We start from the raw sequence: 19,753 nt of genomic DNA, 5'->3' as shown, positions 1-19,753 counted from the left end.
ATTTCACATTTTATTTGGTCACGATGAGGCGTTTACCTGGACTAACGAGCACAAGCCCGCGAATATACCTAAAGCGCTGGCTTTAGACGAACACGTGAAAAGCCCGTGCTCGTCACATGTGCATCGGAAAACGCCAACTTGTTTACGCAGACCTCGCCAACCAGGCGTGGCGGCCGACTGCCGATCGCGCCCGCGGCCTAGTGACAGGGGCAAATCAAGCCACGTGCACAGACAATTGGAAATGCACCGGAGGCGGTAGCGAAGCCGGCAGTCACGCATGCGTCGCACAAAGGGCTATCGTGTGTTCCTCTCTTGCGCAATAAGTGGCGCTGCCAACACGCGAGCTGGCTCCTTTTTGTTGTTTGCTTTTTTTATTCGTGGTTTTCGCGCCAACTGAAACACGAGACCTTGCGATAAAAAGAATATCGAGCGTGGAAAGAAAATTGTACTAACTACATCAAAATAACCCGGCGTGGTTAACTATTCGTGGCTTTAAGTGACCGCGGAACCGATGATGCTTTACTTTAGTCTTCGTTATGGCAATGCGCTGCATTCTGTTTGGTATATTTCTTGTGACTTTGCACTGTCGCAGTTGCTAGCTGCTTTGCTGCTTATTTCATTTATTTGCAGGTACCAGCAGTCCTACAAGGACCGCGATAGGGGTAGAAAACAGAAAACAACATCGAAAATACAAATTGGAGAAAACAGTGGCGTGAATGATATTTATCACGACCACAAACAGATTGATAATGTCAATATTTGATTTCTTTTGTCGTAGGTAGGTTTTTAATCTGTGAAACGTATTGAATTTTGTTGTTCAGCAAAACGTCTGGAAGGTCCGATGAAGGTTCCAGTCGAAACCGTTTGCACTATGGAGAACGCTCCAGCATATGGTCTGAAAAAAAAAAAAAACTCTTAGGAAAGCAGAAAGTTGGGCTAGTTGGTTGATATGCATACTGAAGAAGTTGGCGCGGAGAAAACGAGGACAAGCGTAGACAAACAAAGCCGACTTTGTTTGTCTCGCCTGTCCTCGTTTTTTCCGCGCCAACTTCTTCAGTATGAAAAAAATACACCACTTGGATTTGGGATTTTAGGCACTACTTACAAAATACCCCAAGTAAACAAGAACCCCTTCAAAGCTACCTGCACTCACATTTGGCGAAGGGTTGGTCTAACGACGAACTCCTTTAAATAAAAAAAAGAAACACTTGTATTCTATAGAAAGTTTTCACTCAGCTACATGCGTAACACTTCATTTTTTATATATATAGCATCGCCTGTGGGACAATTTTGGTGATATGTCAAGCTTTATTGTATGTTAGCAGTGGTTTCGGAACTGGTATAACAAAGCTGCCCCTGTAGGGGAGTCAAAAAGATGGTTATCAGAATGCTTGAAAATCCTGAGAACGTTCCCCATTTGGTTTTCTATGGCAGTCGATGTGATCATGACGGTAACCGCACACTGGTTTTAAAACATATCCCCTGGCGCTTGCCCCAAAGGAGAGGAGGACCGGAATGGAAAGAGGAAGCCATAAGCGAGCGAGGGGGATCTCCAAATAAACTCTTCGTAAGAGAGGATAATGTGATCAATTAAATTGATTCAACTGAATCAATTTCACCGCATGACTCACAAAAGTTCGACCGACAGAATTCCGATCGGGACAAATAAAGGGTTAATCAAGGAATGCTGCGGTGCAAGAGGGTCATGGCCACCTCACACTGCCGTGAACTGCGTGAGGGGACACTTCAAAGAAATGCCAAATGCTGAAAATCCGCTGTAGCATGCACAGCTCATGACTAAAGGAGTGCAGATGCAGGAAACATTAAAAGCGGGATATTGTGAAGTGTATAGTGTTTGGATTAAATGGGACCACAGGTTCGCGAAGTGGACACTTTGGTAAAAACCGGCCACCACTTAACAACCAATGCCGCAACGTCCAGGTAACCGGTCAATACCCACTGCTTTAACACGTGGAGGAATGAAAAAAAAAAAACAGAACGGCCCGGAAGAGAGTCCCTCGAGCGCTGTTAGGACAGGGAGGCTATCAGCAAGTATATTAACCTGAGAAACATTGCAAGGCACCTTTAGTACGGTTAACTCAATCACTAGAAACTCGGCAACGAATATACTCTATAGGCGTATAATCCAGGGCACGAAACGAATAACTCGAACCAAAAACAGTGGATTCGATTACTTTAGAGGCATCAGAGAAAACTGCAGTGTGGGTGGGAAAATTGTCCCGATACTCGTCTACAAGCACAATTACGCAGTGACAGGCAAATTCTTTGCATTTCTTGGGACAGTGCAGTCGAAGTGGACTGCAGCATCAGTCCGCAGGTTGTGAAGGTTGCGATTGTGGCTGTTATTTTCGACATCAGATAATTTGTGAACACATTCAATGGGAGAAAATAATACCGAAGAACAGAACCGGGTTGGTCGTAAATATGAGGCTAGCCAATCCAGGAATCCGCTCTAAAGCTCTTAGAAAAATTCGCACAGTTAAAAGCCGAAACCGTGAATTTAAATCAGATATCCACGCCTTCAAAAGCGGCATAGTATTTGCCAGTTTTTGGTAGTCCAACGCAAAGGCCCAGAGCTCCTCTCTCCAGAAGGAACGCAGGATGAAGCTTGCAAGTACCTGGGTCATTCCACGCCGTGGGTGTGTGTCATTAAGCCTGAGAACATCATCGTCATCATCATTCCACGCCAAACGCCCCAGACGTTGCGCTGTACCATCTGCAGTTTGTTAAAAAAAAAATCACGGAAACTTATCCCGATTGCGTAATCAAAGCCTGAAATACTTTTTTGGAAAAAATTTATTCAAGAGGCGAGCGCAGTCTGCCCATTTAGAAAAGGCGAGAAACCAGGCACTGCTCAATAATTAATAAGAAATTGAATTTTTTAGAAAACACTCCGCTATTTTTCAAAAACATTTGCAACAATTCTGCCTTTCGATACAATTCGGAGCAGGCAGCTCTGTGCGGCATAAATATTTTTAGAGAATTGAAAGAAAATATGAAAATGTACCATTTTTGACGTTTTTTTTTTAATATCAACTTGCTCGCGGAAATTCGGAAATAGCCGTTTTACTTCTCTAGACGTCTAGTACATATAACGAATGTTACAGCTAGTGATGAAACTGCGCACACCTTAGTAAAAATAAAGACTAAAGTTGCAAAAAGTGCGTTTTGAGCCATAAACACCCGTTAATTTGATCCTGAGGTGGCCAAAGTAAAAATACAATTAATAGCGGGTTATGTAGAATAGTTTATTTGCTTTCATTTCTGAAATTTACATGGAGGTATTTTTTGTTTAAATTAAGAAAATAATTTTTGATGTTGAGCTAATATTTAATAGGATTATCAGCTCTGATCACTCGTGTGTTGCTGTGCATAATTTTAGATTAATAGATTAGTTTGGCTGAGCATCATGTTTACTGTGCTGAAAGATGCATCACATCAAGAATAACTCAACTTACACCAATCAAGAGAACGCTACAGTCCCCCTTGCCATGTCCATACTATTACGAAGGAAAACTATGTAGTTGTATCAAACTTCCCCATTTTAAGAAACATTTGCCTCGGCATGGGCGCTGCGTAGAGATTGGTGTTAAGTGCAATTATTCTATTCTTCGAGCTCTATTTCAATTAAGTGAGTTCCCCTTAGGAACCAATCATTCAATCTTGATTTCCAGAAAATATGCACATGTATAATTTTACACAGCTGGAGGGATTAGAGAGCTCGAAAGCGAGTTTTGAAAGAGGTCCTTAGATAAGTCATCTGCCGCCGCGGTGGCTCAGTGCTAATGGCGCTCGGCTGCTTACCCGAAAGACGCGGGTTCAACCCAGGTCGTGGTGGTCGAATTTCGATGGAGGCGAAGTTCCAGAGGCCCGTGTACTGTGCCATATCATTGCACGTTAAGAACCCCAGATGGCAGAAATTTCCCGAGCCTTCTCTGCAGCGTCCCTCATAGCCTGAGCCGCTTTAGGACGTTCAAACCATAACCATAAACCATAGAGTAGTCATCATATTTACAGTCCTTTCGTTACATAGTAAACAGGTTGAACTAAAGTTATCAAATGTGGTAAGTTCCCTAACCACGGCGAAAAAAAAAAACCCTACTTAACGTATAGGCCACCTTTCTGATCCCGCCAAGGTCGCTATTCGACGAAGCACTCGTTTTGGCCCTGCAGACATCCCGCTTCCGACAGCTAAGCCAAGCGTGTCGAAGCAGTGGTTGCGGAAGAGCGCACGTCACCCGGCAGACGCAGGTATTCACCTCTTCGCAGGCGTCGATATGGTCTGCGTCAATGCACACCACGAGCACTCTTCGCATCGCGCCGTCTGCTGTGACGTGCGGCCTGCCGAGCACAGGACAATATGAAAGCACTGACAGCAACACACGCACAGCATTTCGCATGCAACGCAGAAGAACAAAACAATGTCAGTGGCGACACAAGCACATCACTGTTCGTGTCTTCGATCCGCTTTTATGCGCGGCACATAACAACGCCGCCCTATCAACTACACCGGCAGGTCATAGGAAGTGCATGAGCACATTCCATCTCTTTTGTGAATGTGCTTACGTACTGATCTCGCGATATGAATGGAAGCCAGTGGACAAAGTGTGCGCATGCAATTAATGCGTTTCAACGAACAAGTCTGAACGAACGAATTTGAATGTATTGAAAATATCAGCAAGGAATGTTGCCTGCAACTCCAGTATGAATTAAATAATGCATGAAAACTATGGGTAACTCTGAAGTTAATTATTTAGAGGGAAAATAAATAAAAGGGAGAACTAACTGACATGCCTTTGTCGACATGCCTTTGTCACAAAGCTACAAAGAACCCGTCGGTAAAGTATCCGAAGATATGCGAGAACCGAGAAGCACACCAGCTATAGACATCATTGCAAGACGGATAACCGAAAAGCACGCTTGGCAAAAAAGGATGGCAAGAGGAAATGTCTAATAACAACAACAAAAAATAAAATAAAAGCCGCTCGATGTCAGCATTTTAAAACGATGTCGGCGCCGTTTCTGAAAGTTAAAACAGCTCTCAGATCATTCTTTTGCGCTAGCTGTTCGTTCCACAGTTCAGTCAGTTTTCCTATAGCGTCAGGGTACGTCCTTTCAGGCGACAAATTGTCGACCATAAAACGCTTTTTGAGACTCATGTAGTGAGCAGGCCAATAGAATGTTCTTGGTATCTTCTCATAAAAAACTTCTATTCACTCGACATATTCTACTCAGGTTGATAATATGCGTGAAAAGACATTCGGACAGCTCAATTCCTTGCATCGGCAACAGCACTGCCCCGTGCGAAACTATAACTATCTTGTTCAGCTGAAACTTGAGTATGCTCGACATCAGGCGCTCAAAGCAAGCATTGCAAGAGATGAAATCAAAGGTCAGAAACAGCCATCGGTTTTGAAAGAAGCAATTATCGCTTGACCTTTGACCACCGTCCAGCGGATCAGTATCTGCTGAAGCTAAAAGAAAATGAGAAAAAAATATTGAAGACAAGAGAAAGAAAGAGTTCCCAGACGGCGGATGACAACGCGTGGGTCAACCGTCAAATTTACCATAACTGCCCGAGCGCTGTGCACGCATAGCATCTCCCTATACAGAGGACGACGATCAAAGGCTCGGCATTTCCCGGAAGCCCGAGTTCATCCGACCGTGGCCGGCGGGGCCCGGGTTTACAAACAGGCCTACTCGGAAACGTCTGCGCACGCGCCGGCGTCGTTCACGCACGAACAACGCGAAGCGTCAAGGAGCACCGCAGGAGTTGGTGCGGACGCAGCGAATCAAATGTCACCATGGAGGACGGGCGCGTGCCGTACATCCGGGCGGTCAGTCTCTCCTCTCCGAACCGCCTGCTGCCGACACGGGCCCATGGGAGCGCCCATAGGCAATCAAGTGCGCTAGGTGGGTGTCCTCTGCTCCAAAGCCGCGCCAAGGATGTGCGCCTCGTCGTCGAAAGGAGTGGACTTGCGCAGCCTCTGAACTGCTATGGCGAAGTTTATTCTATCCATTTTTTTTACTCTCGCACCCAGTTTCAATTCTCACATTAAACTTACGTTTTCTTCCTCAATGTGGGCAGCGGACGCGTGTCAAGAGCGCAGCGGAGAGCACACGACGGTGCGTGACGGAATAGATTCAGATCTGTGGCGGGAGATCAGCGAATCGCAACCTCTGCGCGGTACCTTTCAGTGCACCTCGGTGGGGGATGCAATGCGGCGAGCAGGTAGCCGAAGGTGTGCTAGGGTGACAGAGTGGATTCCGAGAAGAGGGAAAGTGCAGCCTGGTGAGACCGAAATTAAGGTGTGGAGGGACGAGATAAGGAGCATATGCAGGTATAGGGTGGCCGGCGGCTATAGCGCAGGGCAGCAATAATTGGGAGAATCAGGAGAGGCCTCCGTCCCCTTGTGAGCGCAGTCTGGCCCACGACATTGATGATGATGATGACAGGGTGGCTGGAACTCGCTTCTCACAACGTCCTCGCTCATAACAGTTGCATGACCTCTGCGGTATATCACCGTTTCTTAGAACATTTCAAAGCAGATATGCTCTCTTTCTATTTTGTGAATACTGTGTATTTTCAAGCCTTTTAAGGCATGGAAGGAAGACTCCTCCCCCGCCTTAACTATAAAAATGATTAAATTGCATTGACTTATTTTAATTAAATTCCTTTATTCAGACTTCACAGTATAGCGCTCAGGCTTCGACCAGATGACGCATTTTAAACTCCAACATATGAACCTAATTGGTCAGACTTATAGGCATGCAGATCCATGACGGCTTGTGGCTTGACTTGGCTCCTGTCTTAATTTGTGCTTGTTTTTTCATGTTCTCCTTCTTCTTTCTCTTGGCTTGAGTTCTATCTTCTGCGCTACTTCTTTTTTTATCTTTTTCTCCTTCCACTTCTTTCGTATCTTCTTCTCTACATTGTCTTGTCAGTGCCCTTGTCTTAGCTTGCCTTGGCGTGAGAATTCTTACGACTGCAGCAGACTTCAGTTACATGACCACTCGGGGTGGGCGTATGGCGGCTCTCGCAGTAAAAAAAAATGCAACGTTTTTTTGGCCGGCCTCGAGTCAGGCGTTCAACTTCAGAATAAAAACGAGACAGAGGCGTCTCGGAGAACGTTCTGCTGGAGCCATGGTAATCGTAATGGTTAGTAATTACGTTCGATCTTGTGGTGAGAAATGCGTCAGAAGCATCAGAGACCCGCTGTGAATTTACCAGCTATTCACCATGCAGGAGCTTGCTTAGCTCAGTGACTGTGCTGTGCAAACTCAGCCATTGCTTCTCGACTTAGGTGCCCTCTTGGACCCTCACATATTTTTTTATTTATATTTTATTTTTTGCTACCCACGTGAAAGGTCAATTTGAGCTCGTCCGCAGGGCTGCGACGATGCAAAGGTAGAACCCATCCCCAACCACGTCTTACTTTATCTGATTTCCGCGCGTTTCCGACGAAACGGTGTTACCAGGAAGTTCAGTCAATATCGCCGCTTTTGTAAAAGGAAGCGTGCGTCGTCACAAAGACGCAACTGCTTTTCCCGCGAGCGCTTCCGCTTTTTCAGCCAATGCATCCGGATCCGCTTGCCCGCCTCCCAGTCGCTGAATCATCCTCAACGCAGGAAACACTGAGGCACACTTAGCCTCACGACTAGACTAAAGGCACTGCACTTGTAAGCACTCTTCTGATTCAGCGGTCGCCTTGTGACACAGCTGCGAGAGGTCGAGCTGATAGAGGAGGAGGAGGCTTAAAACGAGTCCAAAGACTCCTTTCTCGAGAGCTCACAGTTCAGAGAACACTGCGCCATGCAGAGAGCCTAGGAGTCAGTCAAGACTGGATTCTCTATACCTTGTAAGCAACCGTCTACTCTGCCACGCCGTGGGATCCAAATACTCTCAGTAGATTTTTTTTTACGCGTGGCACGGTCATTATTTCAGTGAAGCAAGTTTTTTTATTATTATTATACTGCCGAGTTCGGATATAAATAGTCCAGATATTTCGAATTATTGCAATTATTGTTTGTAAAAGTATAGGAAAATTCCACAGTAAATCGAACTCCAGTCTGGCGTGTGTCGCTCGATGCGTCGAAGCGCGCGCCGTGCTCTTGAGAGTGGGTTTGATCACTTTTCTCGCGCGGAGACGGTTCGGCTGTGCGCCTTTGGGCACTGTTGTGCCCGGGCAGTGATTTCAACGTGACGTCTGGCCCGAAGTGTTTCTCACGGACTCGAGTAAACAGCCGCTTGCACAGCGGACACTCCAGCCTGCGTTTTGTGGGCTTATGGCCGTCTGAGCGATCTCGACCAGAAAGAGAAACTTTCGGTGTAGTTGTTGCGTTGATGTTGTGTCAAGAATATCGAGGGTGGTTCTAGAGGTTTGTGATTCGTGACATCACAAGAGAAACTTTCTGGTCGAAAAAGAGACCAGAAGGTAAACTCGTTAGGAAAACACGAAAAAGTTTGTTTGTTACACGTAATTACGGAATGATTACTGTTTTCACTCTCAAACTCTGTTCTCTTTCATATTAGAGGTACCTACACAAAGGGTGAGAGAACGTTTCTAATACCTGATCATATATAGTACCTGAACTTATTAAATGTTAGGTTTACATAAAGACCCCGTTCCTAAAACAATGCTTCATAAAGAACGCATACGTCGGCCTGTCTTACGGTAGTTTACTGAGGTGTTAAAGTGTACCTAACAAGCATAATAATAGAGGTGGCGGCGGAACAAAATTATCAGCATCAGGGGAAAAAATGCGAGGCATAGTATAGGTATGGCATAGGTATGGCTATTGGAACAACGTGGGAGCCTGTAGGTGCTTAAGATTCAGCAATTATTTCCTTCCTTCGTATGTTAGTAGTTTGTGATGATGACGTGAGGATGTGACGCAGTGATTAGAGATTATTTATGTGTGGTTTTCCGATTAAAACAGTCAGATGTAAGCCAGCGCTTGTCCGTGTATCTCCTTTTCTGGTCCTTCGTTTTAGTTGCGCTGTTTCGTTCCTTAAGATTTGCAAGCGCGATGCCCGAGTACAGGGATCACAAAGCCACAGAAAAATGGGACAGAAGCGACAACGCGAGCGATAATGCACGACAGGGCTGAGAGAAAAACAACCCCTATCTTTGAAAAGGAGCAGATTGTTGAATGAGGTTGCGGCCGGGAAGGGAAACCTTGCCGGCGTGGTAACCTGGCCTGGTAACATGCTAAAAACTCGGTTATCGCCGCTTTGCAAGCTACGATAAGCCGGACAAAGGAGCAGCACATGGTATTTCGGCTTAATTTTGGTTTAGTTTAGTTTATTGGGTTTAACGTCCCAAAGCGACTCAGGCTATGAGAGACGCCGTAGTGAAGGGCTCCGGAAATTTCGACCACCTGGGGTTCTTTAACGTGCACTGACATTGCACAGCACACGGTCCTCTAGAATTTCGCCTCCATCGAAATTCTACCGCCGCGGCCAGGATCGTGTCCGCGTCTTTAGGGCCAGCAGCCGAGAGCCGTAACCACTCAGCCATCGCGGCGGATAGGTTAATTTTGATGACAAAGTAATAATTTGTTGGTTAATTAAAAAAACATGTTGGGCCAGCAAAATCAGAGCAGCCATGTCGTGAAACACATCTTGTCCTCCCCCGCTGAATTTTGCTGTACGTAATATAGGGTTAAACTAGTCGCCGCGGTGGCTCAGTTATGGCGCTCAGCTGCTGACCCGAAAGACGTGGGTTCGATCCCGGCCGAAGGGGCCAAATTTCGGTGAAGGCGAAATTCTAGAGGCCCGTGTACTGAGCGATGTCAGTGCACGTTAAAGTACCCCGGGTGGTCGAAATTTCCGGAGCCCTTCACTACGACGTCTCTTATAGCGTAAGTCGTTTTGGGACGTAAAACCCCCATAAACCACAGAGTTCAACTTTCAAACCTCCTCAACTGATACGCGGTTCATCCGGTAGGCTTTAGAAAACCGTGACTGGCATTTTGCTCTGAAGGCATCAATACTGATTAAGTATGTAACATTACATTAACGCTAGACTAGCACTGAAGTGCACAAACCCGCTTTCCTCAAGTCTGACCACAGCATCATTTCTTAGGCGCACACCATCAAACAGCCACGATGATCTGCTTATTTAATGTGCATATAGCTCACGTGCCTGCGTGCAAGCTTCGTCACGAGTTGGTGTCCGTAAAGGACAAGCTAAAAAAGGAAAAGTTTCCCGGAGTAATTTATAAAATCCCCTGCTCAGACTGCGATCACTCCTACATAGGTGAAAGCGGAAACTTTGAAAGACGGCTGAATGAGCACAAGAATGATGTCAAGAAAAAGAAGGCTTGTTCCAACGCACTGGCTGAACACGTTGAAAACACGAAGCATGATATCGCTTGGGAAGAAGCGGCAATTATCGGCCGTGAGAAAAACTGGATGTCACGCCAATATCTGGAGTCTTTGTTTATCCAGACAACAGATCAGACGCTCAACCGTAACATCGGCAATCTACCGCCCTCGTACGCTAGATGCCTGCGACGATTAGCACAACGTACTTAAGCTTTGTGTGCGAAATTTTTCCATCAGTGAACAAGACTTCCGTGTGGAAGTCGAAACGTCCTTCCATCTTGACAACACCTTTTGGTCGGCGCTTCGTTATTTTCGCCAAAAAAAAAGGTTCTGAATGACCCTATAAGTAGATCGAGTGGGGTCGGCTCAATGTCGACGCAGTGTGGACAAAACACTCTGACGTTTTCTCGGTATATACCGCCCACACGATAATACAGGAACTCTGTCTTCGGCCTGTTCAGATCGAGGTCGCGGGTTCGATCCTGGCCGTTGCAACCGTCACAGTTGAATTCCGATGCCAATGAAATGCGAAAACGCGTGTGGGCTAGGATTTTAGCGAACATTAAAAAACGTCTAGTGGCCGAAATCAAGTTGGCTAGAAATGGTTATCTCGGTTTGCTGGTTATTCGTGATCGGCGACTACAGCGCTGGAAACGCACACGTCATGACGAAACGGGCACTACAAGCGCTTGCGCAGTCGTTTTCATCTCGACATGCGCCTCTTCTGCGCTGTAGTTGCTGGTCGCAAATTATCCGGAGCCCTCCACTACGGCGCGTCACATCCTAGTCCGCAGTGCTGCTTTACAGCGTTAACACCTTCAATCATGATCTCCTTTCCGAGAGACCACGCCCTGGCACACACGGCCAACGCAACGAGCCGTGTGCAAACGTAGACGTCTCCTGCCGGAGACCAGGCGACGCCGCGAGGGCAAGGGACAGCAGAGTCATGTGATATCGATCAGATCACCGCGACGCGGTCTCACGGGACCGAGGAGCAGCCGCGGCGTATGCGCGTCTCTGCACACGGCCCGCACGTGCGGACACCGTGGAAGCAGTGGAAGCAGCAGCGGTACCGCGCCGTGTCATCTCCATCACGCGCCGACGCGCCAGCCCGCCGGCCTTCGTACGTCGGCTCGGTTTGCGTTCGCATCCGGCGCGCCGGGGGCCCGACGGTCTGCGCATTCCTTGACAAGGAACGCCGCTTTCTTCGTGTTACGCCTCCGATCACGAGCTAGGCGCGCACGCCGATCGGAGCCGGATTGAGCCGGCTGCGCTGGAACAAGGAGCGTTGTACTGTCGCGGCAAACTCGAGAACAATTGCGCACGTGTGAAACTCGAACTTACCTACTATCCCGAACAAATGAAGCAAGAGTACTAGAGTAGGCAGTGGAGTTGTCGGGTTTTTACGACCCCGAGGAAACTAGTGTTGGCTTTGAGTCTTTGAGGTTCTTGCAGCTCAGGGCTCCGGATAAATTCCGAGCACATGGAGTTCCTTAACGGACACTGACACCTCGGTACACCTCCATTTCGTTTATGTGCACGAACACCCTTGATATGCGGTCACGCATGCCTTTCATGGCGTATTCCAAAAGGCTATCCGGAGGAGTTAAGGTTTCTTACTCCGAAAAGGGTGGAATTCAGATCCTGAGTTCTGATTGGAACGCGACGGTACGGTCCCGAGACCCCCAGACATCCTTCGCGCATTCAGAGGGCTGCTCCGGATTGCTGAGTGGGATATGTCGTTATAGTTCCTGCTATAGGGCTGAAAGAAATCCGACCACAACTGCACTTGGGCTTTAGTTGTGTGCCTTTAGGCTGTAGACTTACCATCAATGCCTGCATCTGCGACCATCTAGGTAATCTGGCCAGCGGAAAAACAGCCTTAGCGTGGAAAACGATCCTTTCCTTTCTCGTTCACGTGTAGCGGTAAGCATCAGGGACTGGTAAGAATCCGTGTTTTGTAAAGGTCTTGCGCTACTTGATATGCTTGGGTCTTCGTTTCGTGGCCCCACTTTATTTTTCACATACGTCTTTCTATTAATGCTTTCTGCAATCTTGCCAGTTCCCGTTATTCGAGCCCCCTCCACTAGACACGGTATGTATAGCAGAGCATCTGTCTTGAACACACTGGCACAAATATCTGCTTTGAAGTTCAGAGCTTCCCCTCATCTGTCTCTTTTTCCCTCTGCTCATTGTTCACTTAATGCTAGGGAAATTTTCTGTAGGGCTAATAAACTCTATGATCAGTTTGATAGGGCTAGTGTTGTGGCCGTTGAGTTGCGGTGCGCTGCTCTTGGAGCGTCGCGCCCGTGGTGCGACGAGACCTTCGAGGAGTTCCATCTCAATCGCCACTAGTGAACAATGGTATACGTCCTTCGTGACTGCTGAAGCGGGCAATCACCGTCACGCGCGACCTGATGCCGACCGGAGACGTGACTAGGGGAACAGTCGTGCCGAAATAAGCGCAGAGTCTCCATTACTCCAGAAACGTGCAGAGAACTCTCTACAATGCAAATTTCGCGCATTTCCAATATTACTAAACGGCGCGGGCCCAATGGTCGGCACTATAACCTCTGTGCTCAACACGGAAAATTTGTGAAGGAGTCAGGTTTTGGCCCTGACTGAACCTGAATGCTCTTCGAATGCGCGACTGAACCCCTCTTCACACATGTGCACATGAAATATAAAGAAGTCACAAAAAAAGGATGAATATAGTCGCGCAGACGCAGGATGCGGAGATGTTTCCTGCTGTAGAAATAAATGGCACAGAAGTTGCAGGTATGCAAGCTCAAAAATTTCCACTGTTTCTTTCTTTCTCCACCTGTCTCTTTTACTGCTAACCTTGGTTGCGGACATTAGCCCTTACTGTAATTCTTTTTTTCTTTATAAACGAGAAATGGAGCGCGAGGCCATTGTTCAATCTGCGGCCGTAATTGCCACAAATGTTTCATCTTGCTCTTTTTCCACAAACTTAGCTCTGTGTTCTGCGCCAGTGACATACAGATGCAATTCATGTTTTAGTCAGCGTCCCGACACTTTTGTCGCTGATAGACTTTTAGTTCTCGTATGCTGCGTTTCAGACAAGAGACGCTTCCTAAAGCTGGAAAACAAAACAAAAAGAAAGAAAGAAAGAAAGAAAGAAAGAAAGAAAGAAAGAAAGGAAGAAAGAAAGAAAGAAAGAAAGAAAGAAAGAAAGAAAGAAAGAAAGAAAGAAAGAAAGAAAGAAAGAAAGAAACAGTGGAGTTCCCAGTCAGTAACTTCAGTAAGTTCCAACAGCTGATATGTACTATCAGGGCCAAAACTAGCTACCCCCTCCCCGTTTTCCAAGTTCTTAACCTTGCCGCAGTGGAGTATACCGCACTACATGTGGGCGCCACCTCTCAAAGCACTCGTGATGTCTAGGCCGGATCAGTAGTACTCAGTTGACCGCGATAGTACTACAAGAAGTACTTTGATTTGGGTTAGTTGGTTCATATCTTGAAAGAAGTTAGGACGGCGCTAAAACGACAAAGAGGCACGAACACAACAGGACGGGCGCCAACTTGCAACTGAAGTTTATTGCACCAAACCCCTACATTTTATGCATCAACTGAGCCGTATCACAACAAGCTTGTCACACAACAAAACGCAATTTCTTCAATAGTCAGAACATCGGAAGTAGGCGCTACTTTTACAGACCAGAGACGCCTTCTGCACTATCCACTTGATAATTTTTGACGATAATTATAGTACATTGACGCTGGGAGGTTCCCCCGAAGGTTTAAGTTTTCATGTCCACCAAATTTTCCGCGTTTGTTGTTGGTCATTCTTTCATTATCACTCTTTGTGTTAAATCACGATTGTTGAGTTTGCGCGCTGGTTGCCTTGCCCAAGCGTGTGTGTATCATTTGGATGATCAATTGCTTTCATGTGGGTTGCGCACTCATTTAATCTGGGGACTTATAAAGTAAGAATATTGCTGCTATCAAGTGGATAGTGCAGAAGGCGTCTCTGGTCTGTAAAAGTAGCGCCTACTTCCGATGTTCTGATTATTGAAGAAATTGCGTTTTGCTGTGTGATAAGCTTGTGATACGGCTCAGTTGATGCATAAAATGTAGGGGTTTGGTGCAATAAACTTCAGTTGCAAGTTGGCGCCCGTCCTGTTGTGTTCGTGCCTCTTTGTCTTTGTCGTTTTAGCGCCGTCCTAACTTCTTTCAAGATAGTACTACATCTGCCCTAACAGAAGTATCTATAAACGCCGTCATCTCTCTCTCTTCATCTGTCTCTCTTCATAATTTCTAGGTTACAACCACTCTTGAGGTGGAAACATCAACAAAAGGCGCCATTTGTATAGTCTTCGGCACAAATAAGCAGATCCGACAGATAAGTACAAAATGACGTGAGCTGCATGTGTCATTCCGGTGCGTAACGAGATATCTTCTGTTCACCGAGAAAGGAAACACAAAATGTAATTACCTAGCTCTATAGGGCAAGTGGCAAAAAAATGCAATCTCAAGCAATAACTATGGCATGCAACAAGTGGTCTTTATCGCAAAATAGAGCAGCGGCGTTTTTCTAGAGCAGCGTCGCAGCAGCAACGCTTTCCGCTCATTGCAAACATGTGTTATCTCTCAAGCCGGACGTCTTCCACAGAGGTCCAGCAATAAAGTCAACTCACTACCAGTATCATAAGCTGCAAGAAGAGTCACATGAGCACTCAACAACGAACCCCAAGAGTCACGTGCGATTTGGAAAACGTCTTTGTCATGCCGTGCTTTGCAAGAGATAGAAAAAAGTCGAGCGAGCAGGAGGGAAGGCAGGGGCGACAGATGCTTCTCGAATACAGGAAGCCTCTCCTCCGGGACAGCTCGAGTGAACAGCCCCGTATGCCTTCGTTATCGCAGACGGCGGGGATCCCCTCGGCACTCGAAAGCGATGACGCGCATCGCGCCCTTATCGTCGCGTCTATACATATCTATGTCGCAGACTGGACGCAATAACTGCGACTCTCGAGGAGCGAAAGGGTCCGAGGCGGTAAGGGCACGCCGAAGCGAATCCGCCAAGTCACTGCTGCTGCGGAGTGGCCGGAGTTGCTGCTCTGATACGCGGCGAGGAGCTCGCTATCAGAGTCGTCGCGTGTAAAGGTCAAACTGCAGGCAAGGGCTGAAATTTCCAGACAGCAGCGATAAGCGACTCTTTGCTAGTGCTCTTTTCTTTTCTCTTTCTCTCACTAACACTCTCGCTCTTCCACTCTCGTATGTGGCCATGCGGCAAGAGTCCGCGGGACTTGGTTTGGACCAGCTGCAAGCATGTCTTGCATGTCCCTCTTATCGCACGCTAGAGGGAAGGAGCGATGAAGATGCCTTTTGATCACGTATGAGTGCGTGTGTATGTGCATTCGAGGGATGGGAGGAGGAGGAGACAGAGGTAGCGGGTAGATAGCAGTGCGAGATAGTGCTCGACGGCAGGCAAAATCTGCTTCGTCACTGAAAGATTGCAGCTTCAGGACGGAACCAGACAGCTGCTTCTCATCGTCGAGATGCTTGAGTATGCAGCTGTCCCCTCCCCCTCCCATATTTTTGTTTTGTTTTTATTTTTTTTCTTACAAAGAGCATTCACACCTCAGAAAGGTGTCATTGGAGGTTTCACTGTAAAGGGAGAGGGCGCGGTCAACTGAGTTTCTTGGTTGTGGGTTTTGAACTGCGTACAGACGCCGGTCTATCCCCGATTTGTTGACGACGATTACTGCTGGCATATAAAAGGGAGAGACTCTTCGACAGGGGTCAGTTTTATGAAACTGGCCGTGGAGTGTGTGGATAGCAGTGAGGTTTCTCTCACGATGCCCCAAAGCGAGTGGACCGAACTGAGGGACAGCAGCCTCCATGAGTACGCCTCCAAGTATGCCCACACGATAATCCGCCCCGAGGATTTACACCACGATTGCGAGGTACCACGTCTGTTTGGCATGTTTGTTTCTTTTTCACAATGTTTTTTTTACTGCTCTTGCTCAACCTCAAGCGTTAAATGCAGACGCGTGTGTGTGGGCGTACGCTTTTTTATGGTTGCTATTTGAATTTTTTAGCACCTCACTCTTCAATCCCTCATGTAGTCCATTCATACTTGAGGTCGTAGTGTACGTGCATATGCAGAAATCGGTCTTCAGTGAATAGCGAAAATGTTCAATATGGAATCACATTGTCTCCGAAAAGGTGGCTAACCGACTTGGTTATTCACTGGTCGTGATTGGTACCCAGACTCACAAGTGGAGTAAAGCAACTCCGAAGCTTATAGCAAAGCACGATCTTCAGGATACAGCGCTGAAAATTGTGTTGCTCAAGCGAAACAAAAAAATGGAGAGACTGGAAAAAGTGCAGGCTGCTTTCTTGCACAATGCGAAACATTGTGGTGGCTGTCACCTTCAGCTTGAAGGGAGACGGAAAATCATCACAAAAAGCTTCTTGATTTGTGCTGTCGGCGGTCCCAGTAGAAAAAAATTACTGCAACTTCAGGAATTACACGTTAGCCCCCACAGTTAAGTCGACACGCAGGCGGTCAGCCTTAGATGCCATCCTTTGTAACTTCTGAAGGTGTAATTTTTGTTATTTTGATTTGTCGGATTTGTTACATGTGCATGTTTCCAAGCACCTGTTCATAGCCACTTTTTCCTATTAACTTGTACCCTACTTCTTAACTTGTTTATTTCTGTGTTCAGCCGTTTATGTTTTGTGTTGTATATTGAAGTTTTCCTTGATGAATCCCCCCCTATGTAATGTCCGCATTGGGCCTTTAGGGTATTGAAATAAATAAAATAAAAAAATAAATAAATGCGTTTTAGAAAGCTATATTGTGTAAAAGCCACAAGAATTTTTTTTTTTGCGGTGGAACATGCAGCATCTGCGTGATTATTAAAAAGCTGATGTGGAAGCCGGGAAGGAAAGAGCTAGATGAAACTTTTTAACGTAACTATAGCTTTTGTTCTATTCAGCGGTAATGTAAGAGAGTTTCAGAAAACGGCGATCACCTACCTTACGAGTTCGGAGCCCCAGCTGCCGACTATTATCCTGCCCAACAAAAGACTCTTTCCAGCTGCATTTACTAGGCTTAAAAGGTTTTGATATTCAACGCGCTGCTTCTAACATTAGGCAGATTGCAAGATATTCAGTCCAAGTCGTTTATTCCGGGAAAAGGACCGGGTATCTTCTGTTTACATCCGTAAATGTGTAAAAAGGTACAGGAGCTCGACGAAGTCATGCTTTCCCAAACTTGCCCAGCAATACGTTCTTTGAAGTCATACAACTGCGGCCTTTGTTTCAACCTTATGCTCCAAATTTTTTTTCTTTGTGTGGGAGTAAAATGCCAGCAGTGTGCTTGTCGTTGGGCTAGTTGATGGCACCAGAATATCATGAAAAAGAGCATGTAGAAATAAGACCAGAAACAGGGACACAAACGCAGACAGCATCGCCTCTTCCCTGCTCTAACCCTACGCGCTGCTTTTCAACACGTAAAACGCGTTCGTAACTTCCGCCAAAAACCTGCGCTGTCCCTTGAATGGAGCTCTTGCGCGATGCTCGCGTTTTCCAGACGATACACCATCATCAGCGGTTATAGGATGATTTGCAAGGCTTTTTTTTCCACGCTTTAAAGCATCTTCTCATATAAACTGCGCATTATTTTTCTGGGAGATTTACTGTCAAGCGATGCCGCTCGTCTATATGTCAAAACAGCGACGGTTAATTTCTGAAGGCACGTGTGTATTGTATTGACTGTTGAATGCAAAACACTGGCCTTGTGATCTATCCTGCTTCGCTTGCTTTCTTCGCTTGTCGTTGCGGCAAGTTCGCTTCCATCGTCTTGCCTTTTCTTCCTGTTAGCGCACTGGCTAATACTTAGCGCATTAAGCTCTAACGGTAGAAAGAACAACCTCCGAGGCAGAGCGCGGTCGCGTCCAAGCTCCCAGAATCCCATTTTTCCATCTTTATTGACAACTTGCCTTCCTAATATTTCGTACACGCACGAAGAGGAAGTAGTAGTAGTAGTAGTAGTAGTGGTAGTAGTAGTAGTAGTAGTAGTAGTAGTAGTAGTAGTAGTTTATTAAAGTAATAAAAAACGAAGGAAAAGATTTTCGCTAGCCCCGGCATCTGCCATCGCAACGGAAGCACCTGAGCTGGGGCAGCGGAAATAAAGGATAGCAGGCAGAATGGAGAAATGAAATGAAAGGGGTGAGGGGACAGGAAGAGAGGGCAGGGGGAAGAGGTAATATACAGAAATATTCTATTTACACAATAATATATATACAGGCTGGACGCGTGTTATGTCCATAATAAAGGGGGAAAAGCACACGCGCCCAACACACGAAGAGGAAGGCGCGAAATCATTTTCTCTGCGAGCTGGTAGGAGCTCAGTGCAGACGTCGCCCGGGCAGGCTTTTGCCCCGACCGCCGGCAATTATCCTGTCTGCGTTCCATTTAGGAAGAGCTGGGCCCGCGGTGTCGTTGACTCGATGCTGCCCCTGTTTCGGTGGCGGAAGGGCGCCTCGATCACCGCGTATCCCGCGAAGAAACCTTTGAAGCTGCTTCATTTCGTTCTTCTCCATCCGTTCGTGCGTCAGTGAGGGATCGGCCGATCTTTTGTGCGTTTGTTTTCGCCAAAGGAAAACTGTGAGCTTGTGAGAGCACGCATGACTATCGCCCCAATGCTGCTGTGACAGCTGTATTTGAAACCCCGTTTCCGGAGTGCTGCGCAGTTGCGGAGTCGGAAGTATTGAGAGACTGCATCTGGCGAGCATTGATCGTAGTTTAATTTCAGAAGGATTGTGCCAGCAGCGTTATGTGCGTAGGTTTGTTAGAACATGTCTGCTTTTGCTTCCTCTTTCCGCGGCGATATCTGAGCTCTTCGTGAAATAATTTGGCTTCTTGTAGGCTAAGTGTAATTTTAAAATTCTCCACACTAACTTTACAGTTCTCCACTTCCCTCTTTAAGCGTGTGCCTGCCTTGAAATGAGGTATAAGCCTTTAAACTGGAGATTAAAAGGTGCATTTCTGGGAAAAGGCGAATTCAATTGGGGGACATGACGTGACTGACGGTGCCTTATGTAGTGGCGCTTTACTTGCATGGGAAGTGCAGACAACACGACGACTGCATTGCGCTCGTACGATTGTTATTCGCTGAAGGTCCCCCGGTGTGGCAACAAACAGCCCCCGACTCGTGCATCGTCAAACTGCGACAGTGCCAGCTGCGCGCACTGGGCCGGTTTTTTTCCACTCCAGCTGTGCTTAAAAGAGAGAGGCCACCTCTATAAAGCCACGACTTTCCTAGATGGGTGTGGCATAATTTAAAATTAGTTGGGGCCGATATAATAGCAGTTAACAGCTCGTGAGCAGGTCACGCTGAAAATGATGTCGACCTTTAATCACGAGAAGCATT

At 46.7% G+C, this 19,753-nt stretch overlaps 1 long non-coding RNA gene across 1 annotated transcript; it reads right to left on the bottom strand.

Moving 5' to 3' along the window:
• Positions 1–758: 758 nt before the first annotated feature.
• Positions 759–2,738, bottom strand: LOC144120561 (uncharacterized). Its single transcript, XR_013312457.1, has 2 exons — positions 2,640–2,738; positions 759–895 (listed from the first exon to the last, which is right to left on the bottom strand). It is a non-coding gene; the product is annotated as an uncharacterized LOC144120561 (long non-coding RNA).
• Between the last annotated feature and the right edge of the window lie 17,015 nt (positions 2,739–19,753).

Source organism: Amblyomma americanum, chromosome 2 (genome assembly GCF_052857255.1).
Source record: "Amblyomma americanum isolate KBUSLIRL-KWMA chromosome 2, ASM5285725v1, whole genome shotgun sequence".
NCBI lineage: Eukaryota > Metazoa > Arthropoda > Arachnida > Ixodida > Ixodidae > Amblyomma > Amblyomma americanum.
The sequence above is the reverse complement of the archived record's forward strand: the minus strand, read 5'-3'. Positions and strand labels throughout refer to the sequence as shown.